Source organism: Myodes glareolus, chromosome 18 (genome assembly GCF_982192425.1).
Source record: "Myodes glareolus chromosome 18, mMyoGla1.1, whole genome shotgun sequence".
In the NCBI taxonomy this organism is placed as follows: Eukaryota; Metazoa; Chordata; class Mammalia; order Rodentia; family Cricetidae; genus Myodes; species Myodes glareolus.
The window spans coordinates 10,795,880-10,803,562 of record NC_142043.1 but is presented as its reverse complement, the minus strand read 5'-3'; the positions used below and the strand labels follow the sequence as shown (position 1 = coordinate 10,803,562).

The 7,683-nt window shown below is 50.4% G+C and overlaps 1 protein-coding gene across 9 annotated transcripts in view; it reads left to right on the top strand.

The window, feature by feature from the left end:
- Window positions 1-912: 912 nt before the first annotated feature.
- Trerf1 (transcriptional regulating factor 1) overlaps window positions 913-7,683 on the top strand; it is a 218,948-nt gene continuing 212,177 nt past the window's right edge. For all 9 annotated transcript variants that reach the window (XM_087897944.1, XM_087897943.1, XM_087897939.1 and 6 more), the window contains exons 1-2: window positions 913-1,052; window positions 1,473-1,557. The gene's annotated coding sequence lies outside the window, so the exon portion shown is untranslated. The remainder of the gene's footprint in view (window positions 1,053-1,472; window positions 1,558-7,683) is intronic.

Below are 7,683 nucleotides of genomic sequence, written 5' to 3'. Positions count from 1 at the left end.
TCCGGGGTGGGAAGGCGGCAGCTTCCCGGCCAACAAGCTGCTCTCTCACCCCTCCCACCCCAAGGGGGCCTCGATTTCCCCACCCCCTCCCCGGATCTGAGACTCTGCTGCACTCCGGGGACTGACAGGTCCCCGGCTCGTGGTCTCATCTTCTGAGTTCAGAGACTCGCCAGCTTACAAAAGGTGCAAGCTCACGCGTACACAACGCAGAGCGCGAGAAAAAAAAAAAAAAAAGTCGACCGGGCACCGGCCCGGGCAAGGCTGCAAACAATGCACCCGGCGGTCCGCGCCTGCCGGAGTGCGGCGCCCCGGGGGACAGGGGCGGCGGGCGGGGGCCGCGGCGGAGAACCCGCCGCGCTGGACACCTTACTTCCTGCTTCCCCGCCCGCCGCCAGCCCCAGCTCTGCGGAGGGATATCTCTCCCCTCCTCTGTCCCTCTCCCTCCCTTTACCCGCCTGTCTGCCCCCCTTTTTTTGACCCCCCCCCACTCTACCCCGCCTTTCTCCTTTTGCAAGAAAATAATTTGACAGTCGATTTGCTGACAGGGGAGGAATTTGCATCCTGGATTTAAAAAAAAAAGGCCGAGAGGCGCTTAGGAACGGTTGCTAGGGGTGGGTAATGGGTGAAAGGGGGTGGGTTGGGGTGCTGGGGAACGGATCCAGAGGGCTCGGGGAGGGAGCCATGCAAAAAGGTAAGGCCAGGTTAGCGCTGCTCGGCCCTGAGTGGGCTGCGGCCGGGGGAGGGGCGAGAGATACATATGTATTTCTGTCTCCCCAGCACACCCCCTTCCCTCTAAGCGATGGCTGAGAGGCGGTGCATGCAGATGGGGAGTAAGTTTCCTGGAGGGGAGGAGGGTGGATGCACGCGCGCAGCCGGGCGCTGCAAATTTCCACCGGGGAGGGAGAGAGGGGCTGGATGCGGAGAGTTTGGAGTTGGAGGGCAGGGAAGGGAGCAGGGCCTGGGGGCGGGGGGAAAAGAGGGGTGCTGGTGGATGCTATATCTGGGAGTAAGTTTCCAAGAACGAGAGCGCCTGCACGCTTGCTTGCTAGCTAGTAAGTTTCTGGCTGGGGAGGGCGCTTGGGGAGGAGAAGGGGGGGGGTGCATGTATATAGAAGGGGGGAGGGGGGAGCAGATTTCCTGCGGGGAGGCTGAATGCATATGGAGAGGAGATTTCCTGGAGGGAGGGTTGAGGCGTAGACCGGACCGAGTAAGTTTCTTGCTGGGGTGGTGGCTGGAGGTGGTGAGTTGGTGGTTTGGAAAACCCTGAGCTTCCCACCCGGGACTCGGGGGGAGGGGGGCGTGCTGTGAGAAGGAGGGGCGAGGGGCCAGGTCCTGCTTGGGGAGAGGGGCTTGCATCTGGGGAGTATGTTTCTTGGCGGAGCGATATTTGTTTACAGGCTGAGGGCAGTACTGTAAATGAGTAGCTGCGAGAAGGCGGCTGACATAAATTAATATTGAAATTACTCCATCAGCTCGGCTCGCCCCCCATCTCACCCCCCAAGTGGAGATTGGTCGTCTTGTCGGATCGCCCAGGCACTTGTTGCCGAAACAGCCAAGGTAGGCGAGAAGCTTATTAAGTTTCATTTAAAAAATTTAGTTGGGGGGGGGGAGGATGATCGGTAAGAAGATGGGGGTAGGGTGCGGAGGGAAGCCTGCGGGGGGGACAGAGAAAGACAAGTCTCCCGCGGCCTCTTTACTTTCAATACCTTAGCAGGGCCTTTTCCCTGCTTGCCTTCTTCCCGGTTCTCCCGGCTACAGCATCCCAGAAAAGGGGGAGGGGTGAGGTGGGCGGTGTAACTGGCAACCCCAGCTTAAAGGGTGACGGTGGTGGGTTTGAAATTGAAGGTTGATATATTATAAAGCCTTCATTCTTCTAGCCAAGAAACCACAGGACCCTAGGGATGTGTCTTTTGGGGTTTTTGACACGATGCTTGTGTGTATATATGTGAGTCTGCGGGCTCTGTGGGGGCTGGGTAGTCCCCAGAAGTAAGTGTGACCACCCAGGTGGGAGAAGTGGGTGAGGAGGTAAACTTGCCCCCTCCTTCCCCAACTTCAGTTTGGGAGTCTGGGAAGTTACTGCTGGTGAAGAAGCAGAAATTACACACCAAACCACAGTTTCACTAACGGAGACAGGCAGCCTCTGGGCAGCGCTGGCCTGGAGCATGTGTGCCTGCCATCGTTGGATTGAAGAAGAAAACGCCTTTGGCTTCCCTGTGCTTTCCACTGGCCGGTTAGAATCAGCTTGCTGTCAAACTTTTCCCAGACAAATGCTACTTTGGCAAGTGAAGGGTTGTGTTGTAGTGACTGCTTGGTCTTTCAAGGCCCGGGACTGTCTTGGGAAATGTGTGGAAGTCATGCTTAGGAGTGACCAGTCCCAGGACATCTCCAAGAGCATGCCTGGGAGAAGCAGGTTTGTTGGTCTTTTAAAAACCTCAGGCAATAGAGGTGATTTTTCTTTTCTTTCTTTCTTTCTTTCTTTCTTTCTTTCTTTCTTTCTTTCTTTCTTTCAGAACGGAGTTTTAAGTTGTCCTAATTGGCGCAATCTTCTGTACCGTTTGTACTCTTCCTGCAGGGAGATGTCTGTGGAAATGTGCTCTGTGGCCCACTAGGACAAGATGCTGGAGATCCAGCACTTAGCTAGTTAAAGCAGCCGGCTTCGCCTTTCCTTGCTTGCTTTCTTGGCGCTCAGCCTACTGGTTCCTGCAGATACTTTTTCTTCGATGGGTGCTGGTGCTGGGAGTTGAACTTGGCCAGGATAATTTGAGTATCGCCGAGTCTGCCCAGGAACTGGTTAGGAGGGTTAAGGCAACACCAGCCATACTGGGGTTAACTAAAGTCAGTTAAGCCTTCCCTGGTTATGTAAACAGGTTTTGATTCTAGCAGGGAAAACTGGGTTAAAAACAAAACCCCTTCTCCATGCTACTGATAGACAGTCCTTTTTCCCCTTTCCTACCATCAGATTTCAGGGTCGAGGGTTTGATAGTTGGCAGCTTGAGAGTTGAGTTAGAAACCTTAGTGTTGCCTATCACATGTTCCCACTAGGCATTAGCTAAACAAATTAGCTGTTATCTTTAACCTGGTGAGTCTGATTGGTGTATGTGCTGGGAGAGTAAATAAGAATTCCTCGTGTGTGTTTATTCCAGGGTGGGATTATTTACATGTCTAACCTGGGAGCCAAGAGCAGTCATTCAGCTTCTTTTTTCCCCCCCTCTTAACATTTATGGGAGTTATTTTATTGTCTTGCTTTGGCCATTAATCAAGTCACTGTGCCCCCCTCCCCATTCAACTGAGAATGTTCTCCTGGTAATAAAGGTTTGAAGGCCCAAGAATTCTAATTCATTCTTTTTGAAATATTGTGACAATTGTCAGGATTTGATTTACAGGAATTGATACTCGGAGTGACACACCCCTTTGGGCCCCGCCCTTTTAGGCATGTCTATTTTCGCCAACGGATTGTTTAGAAGCCAGCCTGGCAGAGAGAGAGAGAGAGAGAGAGAGAGAGAGAGAGAGAGAGAGAGAGAGAGAGAGAGAGAGAGAACCTTTGCCTTATGCATTATAAGCATGGAGAAGATTAATTTCGCAGGTTCCACAGTGAATGTGGTCTTTTCACAGTTTGGTAAGCAGGCGTCCACATGGCAGGCGTGTGTTAATACCAGAGAACATTTACACGGGCTTGCTGTGAAAACAGTCACTCTGTGAACTGTGCGGAAAGCACTCTGTTAACTAGCTCGGGCCTGTGGTTTTTGTCAAGTTCAGAGTTTAAATTATAGAGGGGGGGACAGGGGTCATGTTCTGTGCATTTTTGTAAATGTATGGGCATGAAAATAAAGCTTATTTAGAATTTTCCTTTCTTGATGGATAGGTTGATCATAAGAACACAAAATGTTTTTTTTTCGGGGCGAGTGGGGGAGTGCATAGAAGAAGGCTCGGTGAAGATGATGGGGCAAGAAGTCCCAGAGTTGCCTTGCACTTAGTAGTTGGTTCAAGTTTGTAGGCATTTCTGACAGAACTTCTAAGGTGGCTGGATGCTCAAGGCAGGGGCCAAGTGTCTCTGGAAAAGGAAAAGGGATAGGGTACCAATTTCCGGCTGTTTCTGCTTTTATGGGTTATTATTATTAACATTTTCGAAAGACTAGACCTTTGGGTTCCAGCGTTAATCTGTGTTCTGTGAAGTGAGTTCTTGACAGTGTCTTCCTGGGCCAACGGCCAGGTTGCTTCATGGACTCAGGGCTAGGTGATTAACTTCTGTTTTCTGTCCTCTCGGGGAGAAATGGATTTGTACGTTGGCATTCCACAAAGGCTCCAGAGCAGCCTGGCACCCATGCCATCACATGCAGGCCATCCTCAGGAGGGCCTGCCACGGTGGAGATGCATTCATTCATTCGTTTCCCAGATTTATTTTTAAAACTATTTTAAATTGTGTGTATGTGCATGAGTCTGTGCATGGGTCTGTGCATGCAAGCTCAGGTGCCTGCAGAGGCCCGAGGTGTCTGGTTCCTTGGAGCTGGAGTTACAGGCAGTGGTGAGCCTCCTCTTGGGTGCTGGGATTCAACTCAGGCTGTGTTGAAGAGAAGTAGGTGTTCTTGAATGCTGAGCCACATTTCCAACCCTGTTGTAGCTATATTTTTAAAAAATCCTAATTATGTGTTAATGGAAAGGGAGCTTGTACTTTCAGGTATCCAAAATCACTTCAGCTCATCGGAGGAGTTGCCTCTCCAGCCAGCTGGCTGCATGAGCTAATGCTTAGTCAAGCTTAAGGTTAATTAAGCTGCTGTTCCCAGGCAGCAGGTAGCTTTGGAGAGGCAAAGGGGACCCAAAAGCCCAGTGTGGTCTTGCATGCTTAGTTGTGAAGAAGTCACTTTGGGACGTTTTGGTTTGTCTGGGCAGTGACAGGAATAAAGATGTGTGGTCCCATCCAGGCGCTCTATGCCACCGTGGGCATTTTGGGAGAAAGCTCTTGATATTTTTTATTGACTTCAGATACTGACACACACACAAAATAAGGATCCAGACAGGTGCTCTAGACCCCAAGCTGCCTGTGTCCCAAGGGCAGTGGACCCTAGCTCATCTCTGAACTCAGAAAACTGTGGCTGAGCAGGGAGGAGGGCTACAGTCTTCAGGGATCTCGTCGGCTAACCGTAGCTTTAGGTTTTCATACTGGATGGGAACTGATGATACTAAGGTGTTGTTGAGACTTTTTTCTCCCCTAGGAAAAGGGCTAAAACCAGCCCGACTGCAGTTACCTGGCATGCTCTTTAGAGTGCCGTTTGTGTGTGCGCGTGTGTGTGTGCGTGTGTGTGTGTGAGCAGGTGTGTGCGCGTGAGCACATGTGTGTGTGTGAGCAGGTGTGTGCCCGTGAGCATGTGTGTGCGCGTGAGCGCGTGTGTGCATGTGAGCAGGTGTGTACTTGAGTAAGCCAGAGGTCAGTGTTAGGTATGGGTCTCCCTCCGTTGCTCTGCCACCTTATTTAACTTTATTTATTTGTGTCTGTGTGTACCTGTGTGTGTGTGTGTGTGTGTGTGTGTAGGTCAGAGGACAACTTGTGGGAGCAGGTCTTCTGCTTTCACTTTGTGGGTGCTGGGGGTCAAACTTAGGTCGTCAGACTTGGTGTGGTGTGTCCCTACCTGGTGAGCCCTCTCTCTGGCCCTCTTCACTTTAATTTTTGAAACAGAATTTCTCTCCGCATCTGGAACTCTGGAGTGAGCTCCAGGAATCCATCTTCCTGTCTCTGCCTTCCTAGTGCTGGGGTTACAGCCACCCACCGTCCCCAGTGCTGGGGTTACAGCCACCCACCATCCCAGTGCTGGGGTTACAGCCACCCACCGTCCCCAGTGCTGGGGTTACAGCCACCCACCATCCCAGTGCTGGGGTTACAGCCACCCACCATCCCAGTGCTGGGGTTACAGCCACCCACCATCCCAGTGCTGGGGTTACAGCCACCCACCATCCCAGTGCTGGGGTTACAGCCACCCCACCCCCTACCATCATGCTCCTTTTTTTTTTTTAAGGTGGGAGCTGGAGATCTGAACTCAGGTCCTCAAGCTTGTGCCTTACCCACTGAACCATCCCACAGCCCTGCATCTTCAATAACCAGTACTGTTATTCTATGCGAGTTGCTCCATGATTCTTACAGGAAATTTCTTTTGAGTTAAAGGACAGACCCAACTACCAAAAACAAAACAAAACAAAAAGAACACAACTCTGATATTTTCTAAGAATTTTATATTCTCAGAGTAGCTGCTTACAGTAAATGAGACTGAGAAAATGAATATTTGGGTTTGCTTGTTTGTTTTCTCCCGGAAGACAGTGAGCTAGGAGTAGTGTAAAATACATTTTGTTTTTGTTTTTGTTTGTTTGAGACAGGGTTTCTCTGTGTAGCCTTGACTGTCCTTGAACTTGCTCTGTGGACCAGGCTGATCTCAAACACACAGAGATCTGCCTGCCTTTGCCTCCCAAGTGCTGGGATTAAAGGTGTGCACTGCCTGACCACTAAACATTTTTAAGGGAGGCGGGGGGGGGGGGGGTGTTAAGATCTATTTTTATATGTGTAAGCTTTTTGCCTTTGTGTATATCTGTGTTTCTTTTGCATGTTTGATGCCCTCAGTGGCCAAAGGAGGAATTGAACCTGGGTCCTCTGCAAGAATGATCAGTGCTTTTAACCGCTAAGCTATTGTTCTAGCCCCAGTTAACTTGTTATTTATTGAGCATATGCTATTTGCCAGTCGTGAGGCTGGGAATCTTGGTGATTACAACACATGAGTCTCTCTCTGCCCATCCCCCTCACCCCTGGCTGTCTGGGTCACGTGAGCATGGGCAGAGATGGATGCTGCAAACCGTGGTAACCATGACCTGGACAGAAGACTGAAGCGGCCTCCTTGAGGAGTGGATGGGAGAAGACAGAGAGGCCAGGCAGAGGGGAGCCTGTGTGGACCAGCGCTAGATATGCCGGAAGTTAGGAGAGGTTGTAGATGAGGGGGAGGGAGAAAAGCCAGCTTGAGATGGCCATTCGGGACCCTGTGGGTCTTGGATTTCTGTCTCTTATTTTTAGTGCTAAATCTAAATAAAACTTCACACGTGCCAGGCGGGTGCTGTACCTCTGAGCTACATCACTAGCCCCCACCCCCATTTTAACCAATTGTTAAACAGGTTTATTTTATTTTAATTATGTGTTTGTGTGTGTGTGAGAGAGAGAGTGAGAGAGAGAGAGAGAGAGAGAGAGAGAGTCTGTCTGTCTATGTATACTGTTAGTGGCGAGTTTGTCTGCCTGTGTAGACTGTCTGTGACTGGTCTTGAACTCAGGGCACAGCCCAGGCTGGCCTTGAACTTTGAATCTTCTTGCTGTCGCTCTGAATAGCTAGAATTACAAGGGCTGTAGCCCTGGGCCCTGCTTAAATATTTGGCTTTTGTTTTTTTAAATTACATTTAAAAATTATGTGTGTGTGTATTTTTCTTTCCTTCCTTGATGTGGGTTCAGGGAATTGAACCCAGGTCATTGGACTTGGCTGCAACTTTCTTTTCTCACTGAGCCATCTTGTCTGCCCAGAGATTTGGGTTTCTTCTGCAGTGTACTGAGGAAAAAGTGGTACACCCTAACTCACAGTTAAGGGGGCTTGGCACTTCAAGGAAAATGGAGGTTGGTTGTTGTAGAGGTGGGGGCCACAGTAAGGAGGCAGTTGGAGTAGG